The sequence below is a fragment of the Lagopus muta genome, chromosome 1, assembly GCF_023343835.1.
Source record: "Lagopus muta isolate bLagMut1 chromosome 1, bLagMut1 primary, whole genome shotgun sequence".
NCBI lineage: Eukaryota > Metazoa > Chordata > Aves > Galliformes > Phasianidae > Lagopus > Lagopus muta.
The window spans coordinates 48,519,664-48,545,575 of record NC_064433.1 but is presented as its reverse complement, the minus strand read 5'-3'; the positions used below and the strand labels follow the sequence as shown (position 1 = coordinate 48,545,575).

The 25,912-nt window shown below is 46.8% G+C and overlaps 1 protein-coding gene across 4 annotated transcripts in view; it reads right to left on the bottom strand.

Moving 5' to 3' along the window:
- The window catches only part of TCF20 (transcription factor 20), a 115,561-nt gene that overhangs the window by 47,843 nt on the left and 41,806 nt on the right, over nucleotides 1-25,912 (bottom strand). The window contains exon 1 of one of the 4 annotated variants that reach the window (XM_048934078.1): nucleotides 21,881-22,030. The exons of 2 other annotated variants lie outside the window; for them this stretch is intronic. The gene's annotated coding sequence lies outside the window, so the exon portion shown is untranslated. Of the gene's footprint in view, nucleotides 1-13,424; nucleotides 13,598-21,880; nucleotides 22,031-25,912 lie in introns of those variants that run through there. One more of the 4 variants, XM_048934075.1, reaches the window with a different exon arrangement.

Sequence of the window (25,912 nt, the reverse complement as noted above, 5' to 3'; positions counted from 1 at the left end):
AATTACCTGAAACACCTCTGCAGAACAACTTTGTTAACGTGGGAGTTCCCCAAAATACAGAGCTACTGTATTTGGATCCTGCTGTCAGCAGGATTACCAAATGGTAGCCAGCAGCATGTAAATCTCTTTAAACAGCTCCTGCATGTAAATGCAACTGTCCAACCACCGCTGATTAACAGGGTTCATCAGTCCTCCCACACAAAGATTACTGTGTGAAATGATTTTCTGCAACATACTGTGCTAGGTTTTTTAAATCCATATAAATCTCTGAACTTTTTTGTCCCAATTATCAAAGACAAATATAGATTTTCTCATGTAGTGCCAATGCCAGCGCAGTTGTGCAGCACTACAGCCAGCCAGCTCAACACAAGTGAGCTGAATGGCAAAATACTGTGGGGATATGCTTAATCCTTACAATAAGCCAAAGAAAGAGCAAACCAAATCAGCACCACTTCGTTCTGTAGGAGGTGAAATCTTTCTGCTTTGTTAAATTTTCTTCAGATTTGAGTTGACTACTGCGACCCATCTGTGCAGAGAAGTCTCAAGGCAGCAGTCAAATGCAATGCATTTCTGGTGATCTGCCCAAGACCTCTCACTTCCTAGAACACTGATCAGCAAAGAAAATGTCACCACAGACAGGTGACAAACGTTGAGAAAGCATATTCCATTGTCCAAATATGTACACAAACAACTGCTGTTTCTTTAATTACTATTTTTTCCACATTGGCCATCCAGGCTTCTGATTAAAACACTTATTTACTAAATGCTCCGCAAGAGAGATGCATACACGTCTCCATAACCATTTCTAGTCCCTGCCTGCACAAAAGCCAACATTTTTCTTTTTCCTCTCTCCATCACAAACTTGGAGAGCACACACAACTCCAAACCTCCATCATTCCAAAACTTCAGTGTAACTCCACAATTTGTCCCTAAAAAACCCTAAGATCAGAATTAAGTCTAAAATAAAGTTAAAAAATACATATATTTCCACAAAGTGAGTATCGCTTCCACAGTCAAGGCAAAGTTACCAAGCTTCACTTCTGCAGGTGGTCAGCTGCAACTTGCACACCTGAGCAGTGGCAGGGAACAAACTGATCTTGCTCCAGTCTGGGGAAGAATATCACCTCATATGCTGCTTTTAAGAAGAAAAAGCAGATTTAGTTTTTTGCCTTAGGTGTAATATGCAAGTAAACCAGAAGCTGGCACTGCAAGAGGTCACCATCTTGTCCAAGCAGTAACATTCACAGCACACCAGTACTGATCAACCTGAAATACACAGCAGGTTTACTTTGTACCTTTCTATACAGCTGTTTCAGATCCTGTTCCAGCCAGAAGTTACTTCCATGTACAAGGAATAAACCGAATGATCTAAGGCACAAGAAACTCGTATATTGTTTCATTCGACTCCATTCTTCTAGAGAAAGCAGCAGTCACACCTGGCTCTCACCAAGACATAATTTATTCTATCAAATAAACTTCATCACATCACTCAAAGTTTAAGCAGTGTACAATTAATTTTCATAGAGAGTGCCATCTCAGCAATTCTTAACAATGGAAGTTTAAACCATAACATTTAATTAATGAAAACAATTTTACATGTCTTAAACACACACATATGTAATTATTATATATGCTTAAGTTCCTACTACTAATGAATATATATTAATAACGTCTTACAAAGCAGTGCTAATACTGGCATAGAACTAAGAACTGACTTTTGTCCATCCTACCCAATGAAAACCCCAAAGGGTTCCTCAACCAAGCTAAGATTTGGATAAATCAATTCCAACTCGTCTCCATCAGCTCACACAGACACTGTGCCTTCTTCACAAAAATGTCTGTACAGCTTTTCTTTTCTTTTCTTTTTTAAACAGAAAGTCAGTAGATGTGCTTTAAATCCAAACAACATAGAAAATGTTTCTCACAGGTTGAGTGAAGAACAGCTGAGCATGACAGAAGGAACACAGTGAGCTCTGTCAGTCTTAAGAGGGGAATGCTCTGGGGATTATTGAGCTAGGTAGGATATAGATTCAATTCTTATTTCATGCATTTCCCAAGTGGCCACACACACAAAAATGTGCTAAGTCTGAGTCATTGCATCTTCTGGTCTCATAGGAAAGGACACACACAAGGACCTGGAGTATTCAACTGTTATAATAAAGGACACTGTATAAACAAACAAACAACATAAATCAGCTTTTTGCATGTGACTATTATTTAATCGTGGACTTTCTTTCTGAATTTAACATCTGTATTTTGGTAGCATCAAGTTTAAACATCTAAACAGATTTGTTTTGCATCTGCAAGTTTTCCTTACTCCCTCATTACGTGACCAGAAGCAAAATGCCATCTCCTGTTTAGCTCCGCACTTTGATGGAAGCATACTGTTACATTTATATTCCTACACATGATGAAAGCAGCAGCTTGACAAGAACAAAACTTTGTTGTAAGGTGGTAGTTAAGTTGTGGTGCTGTGAAAACATGTATCTTGAGGAATGTAACTAATGATCAAGGTTTAACAGAATTTCATCTGGTTTTTGGTATCTAAATTTGCTATTACATTACTTTAGGAATAGAAAGTGTTCTGAGCAGATTTGCTGGCAATATTGAACTAGGAGGAGCTGCTGATTCCGTTAATGGCGGAGAGGCCTTGCAGAGAGATCTTAACAAATTAGAGAGCTAAGCAATCACCAAACAGATGACATTTAACAAGAGCAAGTGCCAGATTCTGCACCTGGTTATGCATACAGACTGGGGGATGAGGCTGGATAGCAGTCTCCAAGCTGAAAGCCATCTGGGGGTCTTGGTCAACAGCAAGTCGAACATGTGTCAGCAGTGAGTTCGGGCAACCAGGAAGACCAACTGTATCTCAGCATGAGCATCAGGCTCGGCACTGCTGGTCAGGTGAGGGAACGAACTGTCCCACTCTACACTGTGCTGCAGCAGCCTCTCCACAAGTAGTGTGTGCAGTTTTGGGCACCACAGTGCAAAAAGGGCATATAACTGTTAGGGAGTGCGCAAAGGAGGACTACGAAGATGGGGAACAGTCTGGAGGGCAAGAAAAGAGGTTGAGGGCCTGTGGTTTGCTCAGTGCAGAGCACAGGAGAGGCCTGAGCTCTGCTCTGTGTGACAGCACAGGGCCCGAGGGAACGGCATGGAGCTGTGTCAAGGGAGGGGCAGCTGGGGATCAGGGACAGGGTCTGCACCAGAGAGTGGTGGGCATGGAACGGGCTGCCCCAAGCTGCCAGAGCTCAAGGAGCATCTGGATAATGCCCTCAGACATAGGGTTTGATTTTTGGGTGGTGCCACGTGGAGCAAGGAGTTGGACTCAATGGTTCTTATCCAACTCAGGATATGCTATGGTTACTGGTTTTCTGTTCCAACTGACAGTACAGGTGCATTGTAAATAGCTTCTAAAAGTCCACCAAGCGACTGCAGAAAGTTATTCAGCTTATCTTTTACCAGCCACCAGTAACAGTAAGAACCTATTCAAGAGGATTGTGTTTTATGCTGAACGTCACTACAACTTCAGCTAGTCATGTACGGTCAGCCCTCTCTGCACCAGATGAGGACGGCCAGCATCTCACTCGGCTGTCAGGCAGGACACAAGCTGCACCACGGAGCTGTTATGGGTGCGAAATGCTTCTGCAAGGGGAAAAAGCCCTTTCTGAACTAACAGATCCAATCCACTGAATCGTCACACAAACATCCGCACCAGCAAAACGGACACAGCAGGAACTGCTTAAGTGCTGTGGCTACTGAAGAGCACTTGAAATCAGAAGTTCGTATTTAAAAGGCTCTTCATTTTTACATAACAGTCAAACAACCTCAGCCTCCGTTCAAAATGAAAATGATACTGAAGCCTCCATTCCTTTTTGCCAAGCTTCGTACCAGCTGATCACACAATCCTAATCCAAAGCACTTGCTGTCCCGAACGTTTGAGCAATTCATTATTTGCAATTCATTATTTGTATCGAAAATTCACCTCCATCCATGACTCCAACGTCTCCACAGTGGAACATCATCCCAGCTTCTGCAATATAGCAAAATCAGAGCAACCATTTCAAGGACAGCTCTCGATCTGCTCTTCACTCCTCACACAGGAGAGAGAGGACATTTAGTAAAGGTATGACAACTCCCACCTCACCACCATCTTTCCGTTAATAAAATTGACAGAGAAAAGGAGGAGTCAATTATTAATTGCAAGAGGGAAGCAGAAAAGACTGAATAGTGTTGCCCAGCAGAACTTTTATCCATCCAAGCTCCCACTTTCATTGCAGAAGTGAGACCACTATCGCAAGTACTCAAAACAACAGCAGGTTAAAAAGTAAAATAAAATAATAAAAACCAGCAAAAAACCCCACTAGCACATTAACTTCTGTAAATTGTCCATACCAAATAGTAGCCTCTGCCTTTGAGGTCTTAAATGCATTATGTCTCCGAATTATGGCAAGTTGCTAAGATGGATGCTGAGGTCATACATTAAATATTAACACAGCAAGATACGTTGTATTTTCTTTTCCCTCCTATTCAAAGCAGTCTACACAATCAAACCTTTTTATTCTGATTTACAATGCCTGCTGCAACGAGCCTGTAACTAAGACTCCTGGGAACTCTAAGGCAAATGAAGTAAATTAACACAAAATCTCTATCAGTTATGTGCAGGTTTATCACAATGCAGTTTACACACAGTATACAAGAATTGAATCCACAAATGAGGATAAATCCATTGTTGAGGATCACACAATCTAGTTACATTACATGCAAAAACATCAACATCAAGTAGAGATAACCTCAGAATACTAAAATCAGTCGCCATCCAATTGCATTAAGGCTGTACTCAAATTATTTCTTCCATGCTTTTTACCAATAATCTTTACTCCTTGAAGATAACACAAGAAATTTAGCTACGCATTGGAACTCTCAAGTTTCACTAGCCTATTAGTCTTCCTCCCAGATTAGTACTTTATCCTTCCCCTGAAACAAAAAGATTTAGGAGTCATTTGGCTGTGCAAGGTTTGCAAATCACAGAATCACAAGGTTGGAAACGACCTGTAAGATCATCTAGTCCAACCTTCCCATTCCCACTGCTACCACAAGCACTAAACCATATCTCATAGCTCCTCATCCAGATGCCTCTTGGACACTGCCAGGAACGGCGACTCCACCACCTCCCTGGGCAGCCATTCCAGTGCCTGACCACTGAGAGAAAGAGTTTTTCCTCATGTCCAGCCTAAACCTCCTCTGGCACAACTTGTGGCCATTTCCTCAGGTCCTGTTTGTTGCCTGGGAGAAGAGGCCAAACCCCTCCTCATCACCACCTCCCTTCAGGCAGTTGTAGAGTGCAGTGAGGTCTCCCCTGGGCCTCCTCTTCTCCAGACTGAACAATCCCAGCTCCCTCAGCTGCTCCTCATAGGACTTGTGCTCCAGATCTCTCACCAGTTTTGTTGCCCTCCTTTGGACACGCTCCGTACTGCTGCCATGGAAGGCCTGAGATAAACGCACGGGCAAATTCACGTGATTCTTCCTGACAGAACATTAGGGGGAAAAATAAGGCTTTTCATCCAACATAATAAAAAAGTGGCAGAAGTCATCTCAGAAAAATTAAGCACTTTTAAGACTTACACTGAAAAACAACCAGGTCTGCTTCAACCCACATTCTTTAAACAACACTTGGCACATTCCTCCAGCCCCTCAGGTTCCACACTATCTCCCTCATGCTGAAGCCAAAAGTTGAAGCAGATCTATCAGTACAGTGCTATCTCCTAAAAAGCAATTAACAGGCAGAAATTTAGATTGCACCCCCTATTACAGGGAGACAGGTGAAAACATTCATACTAGTACTTCAAATATTCATGTGATTCAACAAAAAGATGACTTCAGTGTCCATACTACTTGAAGGAGTTCCAGCTGTCTCCTGCCTTTCCAGCCTCGTAATTCTCACTCCTATCCCCTCACTGGAGGTTTTCTTTGCAAACAGGACCAGCTTTGTAAATCGTTTCACCATGCACCCTCACTGCACTTCTGCTGGCATACCCACCAAGCAGATGACCAAAAGGAAGCAGAGCTTCATATTGTGTTGGAAGAAACAGGAATTAAACCCAAACCTAAGAATTCCACCACTAATCCTTAGCCTAAAGCATTTAACTTGGTTTGCTCTCACCAGCTTCCCACAGAGTCAATGAAAGTCTTCCAGAAGACCTCTTTCCATGTCTATTTTAGAAGTATAAGGTGATTAAACTAATACCTTTCAGTCAAATGTCTGAAATTATATGGTATGAACTGAGGCCACAGTAATCAAGAAACAGGACACTGCATCCTGCTACTTCAAATTGCAGACGATTAACCTCATATTCCTAAGCTCTGCCGCCCCAGCCAAAGACACAGTGAATGACAACAGCAGCCAGACAACTCCACACACAGAAAAATTAATTCTAATGAGCATAAGCAGTTCACAGAAGCAAAGAAGCTACAAATGCAGATCATCCCACAGAACAGGTCAAAAGCTCTCTCCACCCCCAGCAGATTTCAGTATCACCACAATGGAAGTGCAGGGCTGCTTCTAAAACTGTTGACAGAAATACAGTGTTGAAAAGCTGATGCAGAAAGCTTCCACCGCAAGTACGCTGTCTCATACTCTACAGCATACATCCTGAAGAAATTGAACGAACTATTATGAAGTTAACGGTTGAAAGTGAAGAAGCAGGAAGAATTCAGCACTGGAGAAGAATGAACACTTAAATGCAGTAAGAGGAGGATAACAAAGATGGTGCACTCTGAACACAATTTTTTGTAAAAGCTACATTAAGATGGCAAAGTAAGAGAGCAAGCAGTAGATGGCCCACCACTCTGAGAATCAGCCCCATCAATCTGAAACTTGAGTTCCTGCAATCAGTCATCCTGTACGTCAGGAAGAACAATGGGGAAAACACCTGAACAACAACAACTCCCACAGAAAACTCTTTCTCCATCCTGCCTCCCCTCAACAGGAGGCTTAATATAGAAGGACTATTAACAAATCATACACAATGGATTACATATAATCACTCCAGAACGCTCACGCATTTGCAGAGGTCTCGCTAATTAACAAAGGATCTTACTCCTTAGCTTCTTTCAGAATGGCAATGTACACAAGGGTCTGGTCAGAAAAGGTTTCAAGAGCAACACAGCCTAACAAAGTCTTTATCCATGGAACTACAGTGTTCACAAGCAAGGAAGTTTGTTTTTCAATTCCTCCTCCTATCTGCCTTCAGGAATTTCCTGACCCCACTTCACAGCTGAGGGATGTGCTTTTGCTGGGAGCTTGATGTAGATTCACTGAAGTCAGTGCTTCTTTTTCTATCAACTCCAACAGGTTTTTGATTAGCCTGCAGGATATGCATGTAATTAACCCTCTTAACTTCCCCTCACTTCTTTCAGTAGTGGGAATGAGCAACCAACCCTTCAAGAACTCCACTGTGTACCTGCAACATTGGTTTTCCACAGATTCCGCCATTCAAGCATACAGAAAATTTTATTTCTGCAAGGCAAAAATTCCTGATGAGTCAAATTTGTTTATCTTAATTGCACAATACTAGCATCATTGGGAAAGAAAAAAAAAAAACACCAAAAACCTGTATTCAAACGAGCAATTCTCAAGAAGGAAACAAATTTTGTCCCCAATGACTGAAACGCAGGAAGCAGAGCCAATCTAAGATGCTGAACATGGAAGAGCATGCCACAGCCACAGGGAAAAGATCAGGAGGTAAGACTCATCAGCCAGCTCCCTGCACCGCAGCAAACATGTGCTGATCCAATCAGAATGGCAGATGCTGAAAGTTGCATTGCAGCAGATCTCCCTGGCTCATCCCCAAAGCCAACGCCGTGCCACAGCGTGTGCCCCATCAACCTGTAACTCAGCATCAGCCGAGCTCCCTTTATGCACTTCCACAGTAAACGAGAGTGAAAAGCAAAGACTGTTCCTCCGTTAAAATGCAACGATTCTGAGGGGAGGGGTAAGGATGGCACAGCTATTTTTCCACACGGAACAACAGTGTCACTTCAGAGCAAGTCTCAGTGACACTCCCAGAGCCCACGTTCTTCAGCAGTACGAAGAGAAGCTGCTGCTTGCTCGCTGTCACCCTGCCATACAAAGGCAATCTGCTCCCACCGTCTGTACCGCTCTGCCCAGCTCACTTACCCTGCTGTCTGCTAAGTGTCTATCAAACTTCTCAAGATCTAGCTAGGAGATCATTTTTACCCATCAGTATGCACAACGCATGGGCATCATGAAGAGCATCAGAAAAGCTGACAACAGTTTGTGCAAGCATGGTGAAGGACGTGGAGAAGGGAAACCTGCCCTCTTCCACACACGTGAAGAAAGAAAAGGAAAGCAGCGATATGCCAAAGTGCACAGCACGTGACAGAACAGTTTCATTCAAAGAAAAAGAAACAAAAATCAGTCAAAGGGAGAAACAAAGCCAAAAAACATGTTAATGTAATGCTGACCACACAGCATTCACTGTGCTTCCCAGGCAGCGAGTCAGAAACCATTTGTGTTGATAAAAAAATCACACACGCTTTTCCCATTATTCCACAACTTTTATCCATGGGAAATACCACTGGATAAATCTCACAGCAATCCAAGTGTATCCAATCACCTGATTGAAGGAATGAGTGAACTGCAGGCACTGAGCTGAAAGCTGACTAACAGTACGTCGCTGCAGTTCACAATGGTTTACTCCTTTAAGATCTGGAAGGTGTGGCAGCACCTATTTTTCTTTTAGCCCGTAAGTTTTAGGTATGTGTTCCAGAGTCATTAGCAATATTATATATGGCCAAAAGCCATCTATACAACCAGCCCTGCTGGTGCCTAGCAGGTACTAGTAACTGGTATTTAGTTCAGTTAAAAGCTATTACCAAGGCAGAGCTTACAGCATATATCTTTCACAGAAGAAGTGATACAAACAATACTCCCAATAAACTGAATGAAAGCTTCTAACAAAACAGTTCCCTGTGCAATTTCCAGCTAAGCACAGAGCTCTTATCAGAACTCATCTGAGGGTGGTTTACAACTCCACATTTACTAGCAATTAGATGATTGAGTTCAGTCAGACCAGTGAAAGCCCTCCAAAAATACATCACCATGTTCTAGCGTGGAATAGTTATTCCACGTGCAGTTATCAGTATGAACGCATGCATGCTGGGTGCCTACAAAGAAGAGGGGAAAGTGATTTTCCTTGCCTTCTTTTTTTGTACTTGTTGCATCACAACACAGGCAAAAAATCCTGGATTTCTCAATTGGCCACCACATCAAGATTCCAAGGGGACTTCAGAGCTTTCAGAGAGAAAGCCCATAATGCTTTTTCTAACCTCTCAGTACTAATATCACTTATGAGCACCGCAGTAGAAGAAACACAGGGAGTGCTGCGCTAGGCACGTGCATATCCATCAGCTGTCAGTGAATCCAGCAAGAGGATGGTCGCACTTTCTTCTGTCGCTTCTCATCTTTCATCTTAAGGAATCAACAGATAACTGATGGGGAAAGAAAAAAATTTTACTGCAACATTAATGCTTTGCTGTACCCAGCTCAAAATTGAAGTTTGACTGCTCACATTCACAGGTGCAGCATAAACAAGTTCAAGAGCTGCTATTTTTTTTTCCCCCCTCTTCAAAGGCAAATATGACAGACTGTAGAACATCCCAAACTGACCTTACTTTCCAACAGGGCTAAATAGAATCAGCTTATGATTGCAAGTCAGCTTCACATTTTGAGGCTTTGGCTTCTGGTAGATTTATTTATTTTTTAAACTGAAAGGAAACACATGTAAAGGCACAGAGAAGAAAATCGTACGCATTTCCAAACATTCCCAAACAAAACAGCACATAACTCAGTGGAAAGCAATAGCAGAAAGGCTCAGCTGAACAAGTCAAGGAATGCCACAGCTAGACTCTGTGATGTTACACAGATGCACGAGCAGCACTGAGCTCAACTGCAGAACAGAATCTTCTACTTTCCTGATCAGTTAAGACTGACATCTAGGCAACAACCATAAAGGAGTGGAGTTAGGTCAAGGTAACAGCACCAACTTTATCTGTCTGTTTATCTATCTGTATAGATATACATATACATATACATATATACATACACACACACATATATATATATATAAACAGACCCAGCCATTAGGATCCCATTACCAGAACTGAAATACAGCAGTCCTTCCTACACATTTTGAGAGCTTACAACTCCACTTACATTGTATTTGTGTCCTCTGTCAGTAGTGCCAAATTTCCATATTACTTGTTTCCCCACATAGCTCACCAACATTATTAGAAGTGATTAGAAATACTTGAGGCTATCTTCAGTTTATGCCTTAGAAGTCCAAAAGCTAAACAAGCAATTCGTTTGCTTATTTATTTTGAGATGGAGAGCTCAGCACAGAGAGTCACAAAAATCCACTTTATGCTCCCTGATTTTAGTTACTCGAACGAGAAGAGTCTGTCGGCCTCAAACCAGTCTCCACCAGCAAATAAATCAGTGTGGAAGTCATGGGACTCCACTGAGTGCTGTTAGCTGGTTCTTCACAAACTCACGTTGCTGTAGGTAATCCTTCGTGTCCTGGAGGCCAACTGCACAGTTAAGTAACAAATTCTCACACAGCCAGTTACGGCTCATTCTGAAGCCTGAAGAGTTAGCACTGCCAAAAACATGCCTGGATCTTTGGAAGTCATGAGAACTCAGGTTCCAAAACCAATAGTGTAATACCCTCCATAAGTATAAAATATAATCGAGCAGGTTATGAACAAAATAAATGCTTTAATTAAGAAGTTACCCGACCCAAATGGGGATCTGGCATACTCCGTGCCAAAAGGTAAGATATGCTCAAGCCAGCTATAAACTCCTAAGTATACCCTTATCTCAAATTATAGGGAAGCAGAACAGCATGAAAATTATTCACGTTTATTACCTCTGATGCCCTCATTTCACACAGCAACCTGCCAAGCTGTTAAGAGTTGCAACAGGAACTGTGCAGTACAATTCCCACACAGGGACCCTTCTAAGAAGGGTCTTATTGTCATCTGGCTGTGCTTCATGGGTGGCTTAGTTAAACATGACCGAAAAGGGAAGGAAGAAGGGCACACAGTGATTTGCTTTTTAATACAGTACCATGAGCCCAAATGGACTTCTTTGTAAGCATTCCAACAACAGGAAGTGGGAGATCTCAAAACCTGAACGTTCCACTCTTTTTCCTCCAGAATTTACGCCTGTAGCAATCATATACAAACCCTTATTAAGAAGGTTTGCACTTATACTGTCTTGTGCTTTTAAGGTTAATCTGAGTACCCTTTAAAATGTAAGAAAAGTTCACGTCTCTCCAGTTCTTCAGCTGAAGGTTATGGAAGTTTCTTCTGACAATGAGGAGCTCCTTTCTAAACGTAATGCACAAACAGATTTTCTGTTTAATTTGAATAACCTACAGATCTTATTTAAGCATTACAGGAACAGATTTACTCCTTTCATAAAAATTCACCTCTGGCCCTCTTTATGAAGCATTAATAACTGAGAAGAGGACAAAATAAATTTCTGACCTCCCATTAAAGACACAACCAAACTGCTCCCAGCGCTTTCACACTGGGAAACATCCTTAACCTGCCCCAGGCTGCAGAGGTACATTAAAGAACGCATTTCAGCAAAAAAATGCAAGTTTCATAATTCCCAAAGCCTCCGAAATCTGATTTAGAGATCAAAGCCCAAACTGTGTCAAAACACATAATATTCTACTCAAAAGGATGCTAGCAGATTTAAAGCTAAGTAGTCTAGAGAATGCCAAGCTTGCAGGAAGGTCCAAAAACCTCCCCTGAACACTAAAGCACGTTAGCAGAAAGCCCCAGAGTTACCTGTTTGTCTGAGGTTATCCCCAAAACTACAACCAATTAAGAATGGACAGCATATTTTTGATGTAAAAAGTGCTCATTCTTGCGCCTCAGAAGTGTAACAGTTTACTTGCTAACTAGAAAAAGAAAAAAAAGCATGCACTGTACATGCCAGCCTTTTAAAGAAATTAACAAATACTATTAGTAAAGTTTTTTTAAGAGACAGATGACTGACGAATATATATATATTTTTTTAAGTAATTACTCTATCTGCATCATTTTAACACAGCTACCCGTTTATATGCCAACCAAACCTAATGCAGGGAGAACAGAATTAAGAAACAGACCCAAAGGAAGAAACAGATTAAGAAACAAAGGAAACAAATCTCTGCCTTGTAGGGTGGCCTATTAAAGAAAAGGCCTCTCAGCTAAATGAAAACTAAAATACTTTAAAGCACTGCTGCATGTAACACATGCACTTAACCAAATGGACACCCCTTTCTGAACCAGGTTCAACTAACGTGCTATATCTGAAGCCCAAAGGTTGCTGCGTGGCCATCAATCACCCGTCCCCTCCCGCAGAGTGGAAAGGCTCTGCACAGACAGCTGAAGGTGAGCAACTGCAACACGCACAGCTATTGATCAGAAGCACGCGACGCAGCAAGCGCGCCTAAGAATTGCCCATGGAATCAACAGATGGCAACAGCTACTGCAGACATGAATAGCTTTCAAATACTAACCTAAACATAGCAAGCTCAGAAACTGATCCTCAGTTCCCTCACTGGCATCTCTGATTTTTCTCTCTTGTTTTCAGAAGATAAAAGGAACAGTACAGGGAACAATTCTGTAGTTTAATCAAACTGCATGCCTTTCAAATGGAAAGTGTGATGATGTGGCTAAGACCCAAAGAAAAGGATGATGGCACCGAACTGACACGGCGATAAATGCTTGTTGATTCACAAGCAACTGCAGCCCAATTTTCAGCCTAATAACAAGAGTAACTAATCAGACAGCTCCGGCACAGGGCTGTAACACCTCGCTTACATAACTTTCTCCCGTTCCTTCCTCGAGGCACGGAAAACGGCTGCCAGCAGTGGTCCTCCCCACCACATCCAGACAGGCGGCCCTTACAGCAGCCCAGCGCTCTGTGCTCCTCTGCCAACCAACGCGAGGTTCACCCCGCTCAACGGAGGGGAGAGGCACGAGCCCCGAGCGCAGCCATCCGCGTGCACCACCCGTGTGCGTGGGGCAGCCCACGTGCACCGCTGGGCCCCCACGGACCACCCCGCTCCTGCCATAGGCCGCTCCCCGCCACAGTGGAACAGGTGGGCAGCACCCAGCCGGCGCGGCGGCCTTCTGGACGCGCGAACACGCGTCATATCTCTAAACAACAACAAAAGAGGGGTGGGGGCGATCCGGGCCACGTGAGAACTCCCCCAGAGCCCCTTCCAAGCCTTCCCCCATCCGAGGCCCGCCCTCCAGCTCTCAGGGACGCCCCGCACCCCCTCGCCCCCACCCCGGCGGGCCTTGCCACCTGCCCCCGACCTCCGAGCGGGGCCGCCCCTTACCTGCGGCCCTTCCCCCCCCACCCCGCCGCCGCGGGAGGCGAGCGCGGGGCGGGGGCGCTCAGCTGCGGGGGGCTGCTGAGGGCCGGGGGGGGCCCGGCGGCGGCTCGGGGCCGTCGGGCTCCATTCTCCCCTCTCTCACACACGAACACACACACGCCCGCACGCACGGAAAGGGGCGCACACACAGGAAATAACACGGGGTCAGCTGACCCCCGGCAGCCAATGGCGGCGGGCGCTGGGCAGGCAGCGCGCGCCAGCGGGAACGGCGCGAGGCGGCGGGTCCCGGCCGGGCGGAGGGGAGAGAAGGGGAGGGGGGAGCGGCGCGTGCGCGCGCGCTCGCGTCCGTTTACGCGTGTGCGCGCGCGGCGGTGGGCGGGAGCGGGGGGCGCGCGGCGGAGCCGCCTCACGCTTAAAGGGCCCGCGGCCTTAGGACTCTCAGCCCTCCCGAGTCTGGTGTCAACCTGAAATTTGGGAGTTACGCCTTAACTGAAAACACAGCTTTGCCCTTGGTATAACCACGTAGTTCTTATCCCATGGACAAAACGAAGTTGTGGCGTGAATCGGAAACGCACTCAGAGAAAGCACTACCAAACCATGAGCGAAACGAGGATCACAAGTCAGACATTTCCCACCGGCACAGAAGCAGTGGGTTTGCACGGCAAAGCACCGGACCCCCGGCGCTCCCCGCAGCATCTCCGTCCCACAAGTGCCTGCTCACAGGCGCTGCAAGGGACGTAAGAGGAGAAGCTCTTCTTAAAATGTCTCAAAGTTCAAAACGGCATGGCTAAATATACAAGGATGAACTGGAGTTTAAAAAAAAAAGACAACAGAACAGGCTATAAATACAGGGCAACGCCAAATGTCAGCTGTTACACTACAGCAGGCACCTCTAGGAATGGGAAGGATCCCTTAACATCCAGAATGAAAACAAAGGACCCCAATTATATAAGCTATCACAGAATCACAGAATGGCCTGGGTTGAAAAGGACCACAGTGGTCATTGAGTTTCAACCCCCTGCTATGTGCAGGGTCTCCAACCAGCAGACCAGGCTGCCCAGAGCCACATCCAGCCTGGCCTTGAATGCCTCCAGGGATGGGGCATCCACAACCTCCTTGGGCAGCCTGTTCCAGTGTATCGCCACCTCTGAGTGAAAAACTTCCTCCTCATATCTAACCAAAACCTTCCCTGTCTCAGTTTAAAACAGTTCCCTCTTTTCCTATCACAATCCACCCTCATAAACAGCCATTCTCCCTCCTGTTTATAAGCTCCCTTCAAGTATTGGAAGGCCACAGTGAGGTCTCCTTACAGCATTCTATCACACCATCACATGAGCACAGATCCCATATACTTTGCTGCTTCCGAATCAACTTTGCAGGCCCTAAGACACAGCCCAACTGAACAGATAATTTAATTCTCTCAGAAACTAATTTTTGGCTTTCTGCAGACTCCAGAGGAAAAAAACACTCTCATTTGTATACCTTGCTTCATCACCAATTTTTCTTGTGTCTTCTTGGCGACTGAATGCTTTGTTTTCCTTCCAGAAGAAATAAATTCATGTTTCTGACTTGTCCACTCAACAACAGCTACTTGATGATGATCAGTCACACAAAAAATTGTTAGCAATAAGACATTAATTGTTAGTGCTAACAGAGAGTAACCCTATTATGACCCTGTCAGGCCCTTATCGGGCTGACAGATGTCCAGAGCTGGTATGCAGCAGCCACACAAGCAGTCCTGCCTCAGTGCAAAGCCATCAGTAGTACCTACACAGGCAGAGAGTGACCAGATTGCTTCTCAGTTCTCAAGAAGGGAAAAAAGAGAGAATAGGGATTTCAAGCCAAAAAGAATCACTTAGCAGAACAAACCCTTGAAGTGTCAATTTTAAAATCGACGTAACAAACTGAACAGGTTCACATGTAAATTTTCAGCAATGCACTCTGTAACTGGAGAGTATAATAAATCGAGCAGATGCGCTACACCACAGTCATGAGAAAGATTTAAGTTCCTGCATTTAGCGCAAGAAAGCCGGCTCTGCCATAATTGTCTGCAGCCATTCTGGGACCACCTCACTAAAACCCTTCTGACTGAAAGCCTCCCCTGTGGAGGACAGGAGGTCTGGGGTGAAACTAAGCCCCCTTGGTGAATGCCACTGCTCCCACCTGTGCTGCTGCCACTGCACATTACACAGGCAGCACTGACTCTCAGCAGATCTGAGCTCTGCCAGTGGCAAAAGGCAAGGTTTTTTCCTGTTGTGTCTCAATGTGATGCTTATTGTGCACATCCCTTTGCCCTCTCCCACAGATCCCCGAGAAAAATCTCCCTCTGACCCTGAGAGCACTGGCAAATGGAGATGGAGAGTCTCCTCCTGTCCCTGAGGTCATCACTTCTGATCCAGCCCTAATTTGGTGATTACTCAGTTGTGGTGGCTCTCCAGGAGCATATATTAGCAGCTCACGGTGGGGGGGGAGGAGAAGAAGGAATGCAGAGTGACCTCCACCACCCATCATTTCCCCCCCCCCCCACCCTTCCTTGAGCTCCCTCTGCCCAAAAGGGAGGAGGAATGCAGCAGGGCTGTAAGAAACGCAGCCTGCAGGCTCAAGAATGAGTCTGTCAATAACAGATGCTGCAAAGACTCCACTGTTTGTTAGTGGAAAGACGATGTCTGCATGCAGCTGGTGGGGTCCTCTGAGAGATTTCTTCTTTTTATAAAAGGTTTCATTGCTGATGAAAAGCATTGAACTAGCAGCACCAGGAGGCTGAGGTCTCCACAGAGCCAGGCACACAGATTTTTCACAAGCACAGAAACCATCCCCTCGAAGTATTACCCTTATTTTAATCCTTCCCCCTACTACACAATTTCATGCCACGCATAGGCTCGCCACTGCACTTCTGCAGCTTTCATCTGGAGGCACTTAGATGCTACAGGAACAGGCATTAGAGACTAGCTTGAAGATAGATAATACAAAAGATGACAGTGAGATCGGGCACCTACAGGTCACACAACCAGGGACTGAAGCTGATACTCACGGTGGGACAGCTAAATCTTTAAGCAAGTGTAAAGCAAGGGCAGCGAGACTGTTTCTCTTCCTCCAAGAAAGACATCAGCATGGCTGCATTCATTAACATCTCCTCACTCTCTTCCCATCCAGCCCCAGGATTTCCCATACTATTTCTTTTACGCTTACTTCAGATAAGAAGTGCTACATCTGACCCTGTGCAAGGGAGCAGCAGTATCAGACATCTCCCAAGGAACTGCAGCACAGACAGGGAGGGCTCTCCTCTCATTAATTCACCGATATTGAACTTCCCCCTCTAACAGTCACGGAATCTTTGCGCTTGCTGCAAAGTATTTTGGAAGAGCACAGATTATCAGCTACTGACTGTCACATCTTGGCTGCGTCACTTGCAAGTAGATCTCCTCCAGACACAAGCAGCATCTTCATAAGCCTTAGTGTTAATTCCTAGATCCCCATTCCCCCAACAGAGCACCAACTGGATCGAAAGACTTTGGAGTTTCTCAAAGGAAGAAAAATGATAAAGCAGCTGAAGGCAGGTAGTGTGAATCATAGCTGGAAAAAAAATAATAAATCACCTATACAGGAGACAATCCTGCTCTATCTTTTAATACTGCAACACTTCTGTCCTCTCATCCTCCCATTACAAGGAGCTGATTCATGAAAATAGCACCTTTGTACCTTAAGACCTGCTCGGCTTCTTCTGCTTCTTCCTTTTACCTCCTGCCAAAAAGCTGCTCCTGGCAGAATCAGAATTAGTTGCTGTGAAAATGATTGTGGTGTTGCAGACAAAGAGATCCGAGTCCAGTGAAAAGGCTGGGAACAACAGAAGCTGAACTTTTGAGGAAAAGAGGATCACATTTCCATGCAGATGTCCAAAGCAATAAAGGTGGAAATTAAAATAGAAAGCCACACAAATATGATTCTCTGGCAAGACTGTCTCCAACAAGGCAGAAAAGGCCATCAGTAAATCTTCATTATCTGAATTGCTAAACGTATCTAAATAAAAGAAGAAATCCAAATATTAGAAGAACCCATCTTTTAAAACATCCTTACATAAAACCAACTCTGTCTTGCCAGAGCATGTTTTACAGAGTGGGATTTTTTTTTTCCTTTTAATTCTGCTGGCCTTTTACAGAGGTTTCATCTGTTGGTTTTCTTTCTGCCTACAGGGAAGTGGGAATTTCCAGGCTTGACAAGCTTAAATCCCCGTGACATACAGTCCCAAATTTTAGAGGCAGCTCAGATTTTGATTCTGACTTCACTCCCCGTTGGTTTCCTCCCCGATGCACACAAGAGCTGTTTTCAATCTCAGCTGTTCCAACCAGGAAAAAAAAATGAATCCCTGAAGGAGCAGCATTTGTTCTCCCACCACCTTGCTGCTACCACTGTACAGAGGCCAGGCACACAGCCCGGTGCTGAAGCAAGGCTTGCAGCAAGACGAGGCGAAGCAGAGCACAGCAGACTAAACCAGAAGCTAGATCTTCTACACTCGTCTGCTAAGAAGGCTGTATTTATTTTGTGTAGTAGTAGACTTAGGGTCCACTTAAGATATATATGCATTACATGAAATCTCATTAACTTCTTGGCAGAGAAACCAAATTAATTTTTTTCTGTCACATGCAGTGACGCTTTTTGCTCCTGATTCATCAGAGACATTGGTTTATTAAAAATATTTTAGAGGTTTCACCACTGTTTACTTATATATCTCACATTGCTAACAAAACATGAGGAAAAAACACTTCAAACACTACCGCTTTAATTACTTTGTATCTTGAGACTCATAAAAGTACATACAATGCTCAAAAGCCCTAATTCTAAATTTCAGAAGACATTAATTTCTTATTTTAATGCCCTGTGTTCCTTTACAGTCACGCTCAGTTCCAAGGAGGGGTAGGGAACACGAGAGCATACAGAACTTAGAGCTTCAAACACAGCAATCTTTGGTATTTAGGAGCACTACCTACACACCTGAGGGGGGTAAAGAGGCATGTATTCCCCCAAGTCACATACCCCAAGCAATGACGGTACTATCAGGTAATAAACCTACTTGGGTTAAGAATATTAGCATTTAATCCAGTAAAGTCCATGCAGACCTTTAGGTCCAAGTGATGGGAACATCTAGTAGAACCTGATGTAGTTTCTGTTGCAGGATTCCAGGAACCCTTTCAGCTGCCAACCATCAGTGACTTCAGGTTTACACTAACAAAACCTCTGCTCATGTACTGGGGCTGTCACCACTCTTCTTGAAGGGATGCTCTCCTGCAGCTTGGAACTTTACCAGCACTCACAGCTGTCCCAGAAAGGTGACTAGCAACAGAGGCCACCTATTTAACTTTTCTGTAAGTGTGCTCAGGGTAACTAGACTTAACGTACTGCCTGTTCCATCCCGGCTCCAAAAGAAGGCAGGCTCCTCTTGTCAGAGTATCACCAGCAAGCACAAGAAGAAAAGACTCAATAACCAAGACGCATGTCTACTTATCAACTCAATCAGCTAATTTTAGAAATAGCCCATAGCCACAAATAACATAAAAGGAAATTCCAACACAAATTCTTTCACAAGAAGCAGAAGCACTCTGGGGGAACTGCAGTCTACAGGGAGGGGTCGGTAACTGTGGCTGAACCCAGGTCTAAGGAGATACGCTGTTCAAGCTGGCAAAGAGGAAGTGTTAGGCTGGGGTGAAATTCTACCTCACCGTGGAAGCAGCCTGCGGCTCGGGAGTCCCCCACTGCGGCCACATGGGAGAAGGCAGGGGTAAGCCTTGGGATGACTTCTCTTCTCTGAAACCAGCAGTGCTTCCCACTCCTGCAGTGTGATTCATCCCTCAGGCTGCAGACCTAGGTGCCAGCTTTCTCCTAGCACTGATGAGAAAGGGTAGTCACCCTGTTTGTAATCAGCCAGCATTATCTCATCTCCAGAAACAGTAAGTCAGCAACTAGCCTTAGGTGGTAAGTAGGGGGTTTCCTTAGCAGTTCACTGAGACTGAAGTCAGAAAAAAAGAAAGAAAAAAAAAAAAAGAAAGTGGTTACAAGAAAGGGAATATTTTAACAGAAAGGGGGAACCAATTAATGCTTTCAGCTTGTTCCCCTTCACCACTGCCTGGAAAGGCAGCTCTGATACAAGCATCTCCTGCCTAGGGCTTCCTGAGAGCCCCTTAAACATCCACACTGATTGCTTCCCCCCACTCAGGGGGGCAGACTGTCCTCTACCCTAAATGCTTTTATCCTCTTGATGAGGTCTCTTACACCCAGCTGGATCCTGCCTCACTTCTCCCACCGCAATCTCTGAGCCTGAGAGAAGGCACCTGGGGACCTTTCACTTTGCTTTGGAAAGAGATTTAATCCCTTCACATCCTGGCATGGGGTTGAAGCCATGTACTGCTCCCTCTCCCTGAGTGTCTCTGGATACAGTCCTGTGCGACGGATGTCCCCAGATGAACACAATTCAAAGCAAAAGGTTTTCTCTGCTGTTTTCTTGCTCTTTCAGGAGTCATATAAAAGCAGGTGTAGATAAAGAGCTGAGGAGAACCCTGCAGGGAACAATCCCACTGTACCCAGACAAGATGATGAGGCTTAAAATCTCTTCTGTGTCTAATCGTAGCTAAATCACGCCCAGGATGTCCCTGCCCTCCATTCTGTGGGGTCCCTGCCTCTTGTTGCTCCTGCAGTGGCTGCTCCTCAGAGAAGTGAGGATGGCAGGCCTTTCAGCTTACCCTAAGGGCTGATGGGGGCACTCCTGCCCTCTGAGAGTGCTCACCTCCCCCCTGAGAAGGGGGAGACCACAAATCCCTTAAACAACACCATTACCATGGTGCTGAGATGCCGGGAGCCCAAGTCCCTGTGGATGGGGCAGGGGTCCGGTCCCGATGGGCAGCGGCGCTTTGGGCTTGGGATATTTTGCCACCCAAGACTCGGATTATTTTCCTGCGAAGGTCCCCGCGGGCGTCGGGGCAGGATGAGGCCAGAGGGCTGCCAAGCTGCAAACAGGGCCTTCCGTGAGCCTGCCGGCCTGCTCCGACTGCAAAAGTGCCGCGCGATTAATTATACATCTGCGCTACAAAAGCTCAGCCCTGTAACTGCAGGGGGTGCTATTCATCAGCCTTGAGACGTGCTGGCAGAGGACAGCCAGGGTCCAGCAGTTGACAGGGAGAAATAAATAAATACAAAAGCGGGACGCGCTGCGGGTCGCGGGGGCGGACGCGCGGCGGCAGCGGGACCCCGGTGACCCGGCGGCGGAGAGACCCAGCGCGGCGGCGGCGGCGGCTGGGCCGTGGGGCACGGCGGGGCACGGCCGAGCAGGGCGGCCATCGGCCACCGGGGCGAGGTGTGGGGCAGGGCCGGGGCACCGGGCTGACACCTGCGCGCTCTGCCCGTTGACCGGCCTTTCCCTTTCCAGGAGGCAGCCCCGTGACACGCTGGTAACGAAGCGGCTTCACCGCAGGAGCAAATTTAGAAGGACCCCCGCTCCCTGATCCCTCTCTTTTGAAGCCCGTTTCCCGGAGCGGGCTCTTAGCGAGTACAAACGCAACACGGTGCCGAGCATCCTTCCCCTGTCACTCTCGGCTCCCCTTGCTCCTCCAGACACACGCGCTAACACAAAATGACGGCTTCCTCGGCAGGCTGAATGAGCAAAGCCCTCGCGCCGATCCCTAATTGTCTGCGTTTTACTCTCTCGCTCCACTCGTATTATATCACAAAACTCAAAGCAGCCCACCCACTGCCCCCGTCTTTGTCCGAAATCTCAAATGAACGCTAAATTGGACGCGGGGAAAAAAAAAAAAAAAATTGCTGAAGAAGAAGGGAGGGGCAAGCTGCCCCCCCCCGCCTTCCTCCACCCCTTTTTTTTTTCTTTTTTTTTTTGAGGTTGCTCTTTGCTGGTGCACCCACACTGCTATTGTGTCAAAAAAAAAAAAAAAAAAAAAAAAAAAATTAAGAAAAGAAATCCCACCTCTCAGCCCTCGCGAATGTGACCCCGGGGCCCTGCCCTCCTCCTCCCATCGCCGTCAGGGCCCCCACCCCGCTCCCAACCTGCAGAGCTGGAGGAAAACAACAAACCCCTCTGAAACCAAAACAAAAAGCGTGATGCGGGAAGAGAGGGGAATCACAAACGGCTCCAAACACAAACAAACCACGCAGGCACATGCACCAACCCAATAACCCATTTATGTCGGGCTGCAGGCTGGAGCCGGGCTGCGGCGAGCAGCCAACAGCTGGGGCCCGGCGTCGGCGGGGAGCTCTGCCCCAGCTGCGTCCCTGCGAGACGCCGCAGCCCCTGCCCGCGCCCCCCCGCACACACGAACACCTCGGGCGGCCGCGGCGTCACGGGGTGACACGCAGACACGGGCGGGCGGGCGGCCGCGCGCGTGGCCTGCCGGATGCGGCCTCTTTTACACTCTAAACTTTCGAGAAAGAGAGAGAGACATAAAGCCCATTTACTGTACCTTTCTGGCATCTTTCTCAGCTTTCCCTGCTGCTTCTCCCCACCCCCTTCCGATTTATCTCAGCTACTGGTTTTATAAACCGAGAGGGTGGAGGGGGGAAGGGAAGAGGAGGGGGCTTTTTTCTCCTCTCTCAGCCCCGTCTGCACCTTCTCCCTGAGCAGAGTGAAGTCACAAGGCTGAGGCTGTGACATCACAGCGAGCCCACAAACACCGGATTGTGACTTCACTGCAGGGCAGAACGGGGAGGATGAGGAGAGGGGAGGGGAAAAGGCTCTTATTCAAACACATATCTGCAGTAGTAACAAAGGGAACTCAGGAAATGGCTGGCCCAGAAAATGGCTTTTTTTTTTTTTTAAAGCGTATTCTCTTTTCCTATCCCACCCCCTGCCGCAAAAAAAAAAAAAAAAAAAGAAAAAAAAAAAAAAAAAAGTTTGTGACCACAAGAGGAATACCTTTCACAAGTGGTTTGGGCAGCAAGCGCCAGACCAGCGCCATCCTCCAGCACTGCCCATCACCCACAGCCCTTTGGGACCGAGCCACCCACCCCCACCGTGCTGGGGCTGAGACTGAGGAAGGGAGCCCAGCAGAGGACGAGAGGTGCCGGGGGATGGCAGGAAGGCAAAGGGGCTGGGGGGACTGCGGGTCACAGTGCTGAAGAAGCCGGCAGTGACGCGTGGTGACAGAGGTCTGGCAGAGGCGGGTTGGGCTGAGGTAACGCTAATTAGCACGCACTCGATTGTTTTTTTTTCTTCCACTTGAGGATCTGAAACCACTTTCAAGCTATAATTAGAATCAAAGGGGTAGTAAAGGTCAGGTTTAAGGTAACAGAGTTGAATGCGAGGCCTAAGGAAGGCAATAAACAGTGAGGTTTTCGGTTCTCCATCCGATTTTCAGTTTTTAGGTGCCCTGGGAGGCTGGTGGAGGTAAAAGAAACACCCGAAGGCTTTGAATGCATAGCAATGCCTGGATGTTGCAAAAGAGCACAATATTAACGTATTTCTGAAACAGCCCCCCCCAAAAAGGGGATTTACTGAGTACTGGCTTAACGCAAACAGGACAGTTGCAGGAATTGGGGCTTTCTTTGTTAATTCAGTTGGAGATTTTTTTCTTTTTTTTTTTTTTAATAGCAGTTTACCAGAATTTAACACAACCTCAAATATGTTCATAAATAAGCAAAAAAATAAAGCCCTTTTATTTGTGTTTAAAGCAGAATTTTCTTCCTCCTTTTGGAGAGCGGCAACCCAAAGCCTTGTGCTGCGCTAATCATGCCCGCAGGCCAGGAATGCAGGGGGATAATAAGCCAAGGGCACAGCCGCAGCCGAGCCAAGTGCAAAAATATACGTGTATAAAAATTACAGAGCGCTAATTGCAGACGATGCTATAAAGTTATCTGAACCGCAGAGCCAAAGGGGAGGCAGCTGTGCTCCTTGCAGCGTGTCCACCCATCTGCAGCCGCTGCTCCAGACCCCTCTGAGGCCAACCCTCCATGGATCCTGCATGGATCGTGGACAGCCATGCTGCATGAAGCGAGTGGGATGCATAAGGGAAGCCACCAGATCCCTGCCAGGCTGGCAGGTAGAGGCTCTGAGAGGCTCCCCCTTGCCGGAGCTGCTCCATCCACAGACTCTGAATGCCAGCGCCTCAAGCATTTTCTTCCCAGCCCTGGCACAGCCACGGCACCTGGGAAGACGTTCCCTGGCTGCCTGTGTCGTTGTACAGCTTCCAGTGCCAGCACAGCAACACAACAGGCTACCACGGAAGGGATGAGCTCTCCTTGGGAGAGGGAGGACAGCTGGCACACTATGGGCACCCACCTAACTCTGTGCCCACCATACTCCCCAGAGAGCCTCACTCTCTGTTTGGCTGCAGTTTTCTTACAACTGAATCCCACTGGATCATTTTCTCCCCTCCCGCCTCCATGTTTGCCCCAGTCCTCTTCCTTGGGGACCTCCCTCAGCAAGGCACACAACATGGCTGCTGCAGTGCCAGGGTGCTCGCAGCCATGGGGAGAGCGGAGCAAAGGAGCGAGGAAAGCAAGAAACCCAACACGCACACAAACGAGAACAGGCGTGCTCCGCCTCGGCCCACACCACCATTACCTGCCTTGGAGAGCGGCCAACGTGCCCAGGCTGCATCCCTCTGCGCTGGTGCAAAGTGCAGGGCTTTGGCAGCGCGTCTCGTCCCAAACCACATAGCCAGAGCCAGGGCAGGGGCTGAACAGGGGCTTCTTTTCGCACAACTGCAATTGTTTTGTTGATGCGGAAAGGTAATTAAAAAAAGTTCTGATTTCAAACGTGCCACAGAATTCCCAGAGCCCGGAGGCTGCTGCTTAGAGGCAGATTAATCACACTGAATTCTCCATCTAGATATTGCATGCACTCCAAACTCCCACCGCTAATAGCTCTAATATTCTCCTCAGCGTGTGCATGCTGCTGGTGTTATGTTCCAAGAATATTAATTCCCCAACTCCAGCTCCTTTCACTTGCGCATGTACCCTAAAGGCTTGCTGCCGGGCACAGGGAGATTAGGGAGGAGAGAAAACGGGGCTGAAGGAGAGCCGGGGTGCAAAGGTGCTGGCGGAGCTTCTCAAGGAAAGCCATTCATCTTCTTTGGATATGCAAGCAGCCCCAGTAAAACCTACCTGAAGGCCAAGTTCTTTAAACAAAGACAGCCAACTACACAGGCACAAGATGGTTGAAATTAAAATGAGTTCCCAGCGCTGGCTTTGTCTTATCTGCTTCCCGCTATCCTGAGAATTGCCCCAAATTTCAACCCTATTAACTGTGGGATCTGAGTTACGGGTTCTTCTCCCGTCCCCTTCACCCCCAAGCAAGGCTCCATGCATCTGAACTCCATGGCCACCTATCAGTCACACTGAGAACACCGCAGGTTGAGGTGCGGTCACCTAGACAGCGGGCAGCGCTTTACAGCCGTGAGCCCCTTCAGCTCCAGCAGGGATGGGCAGAGAGCTTCAGTGTGCACCTTGAGCTCTCCACACATTGGAGAACGAGGAGCATCCTCATCCCGTAAAGAGGGGAAGAAGTCCAAAGAGAAATGTGTAATTTTTCTTCAGATTGAAATAACTGCTGTTCCCAGTAAGCAGTTCTGTGCATGTGTGATCTATATATACGGCCAAAAGGCCGGCTGCTAAGCTATAAAATGAATGTACACTTGAAAAGTGCCATTTAAGATGCCTATAATGTAATTTTCAAAGCTACTGAATGCCCAGAGCTCCTAGTGCTGCTCAGAGAAGACTGTGAGCAGCCTCCAGCCTAAAAGCCAGGTCTGTTCTGAAACTGCCCCCATCCCCATTGGGAAGTCCAGCCCAGAAGGCCTCAGAACGGATGGCTGTGGCCATGCTGCCATTTAGCAGGCTTACTTGCCCGATAAGAAGTTGCCGTTGTCAAGAAGTCAAAATACGTATCTGCATGTATAACATAAATCAGCATGCCTAGGTCAGCATGGAAAAGGGCATTTGCCCCTGTTGTTGCAGGTGTTTCCAACAAGCACACCAGCATGCATCAGAGCCACAGGTTCTGCCACATTGTGCTGTATAGAGCAGCCCGCCAACTATTTTCACAGCTCAAAACATCCTACCTGGTTTCTGGGCTAAAGCCTGTAAAATCACAGATGTGGGGACGTAGGTGGTGGTCCACTGCATAGCTGTAACAGATTAAAGGGAAAATGCAGCATATTTATGGCTAAATACTTCACAGGTGACTGGTGGAGGTGGCAGGGATGCAGCGGAACAGAGGCATTCTTCTAAGCTTCCTCTTTCCTATAGATCCTGTAGGTCTACAGCCACACGTGTGCCTTGAACTCTCAGCCCCGATTCCTTCAACTTGATTCCTGCTGCAGGAGAGGGAGGACGGGCTGTGTAAGGCTCTTGGAGCCGGACTCTGCTGTAGTAAGGGGAGAGGCACTGCTTACCCCCCTGCGATAAAGCCAGGCACCACTCTGTGCAGCTTAGGCGCAAACGTGTGATCCTCTTTCTCTCTTTGTACACAAAGAATGAAGCTGATAGCAAGGCTG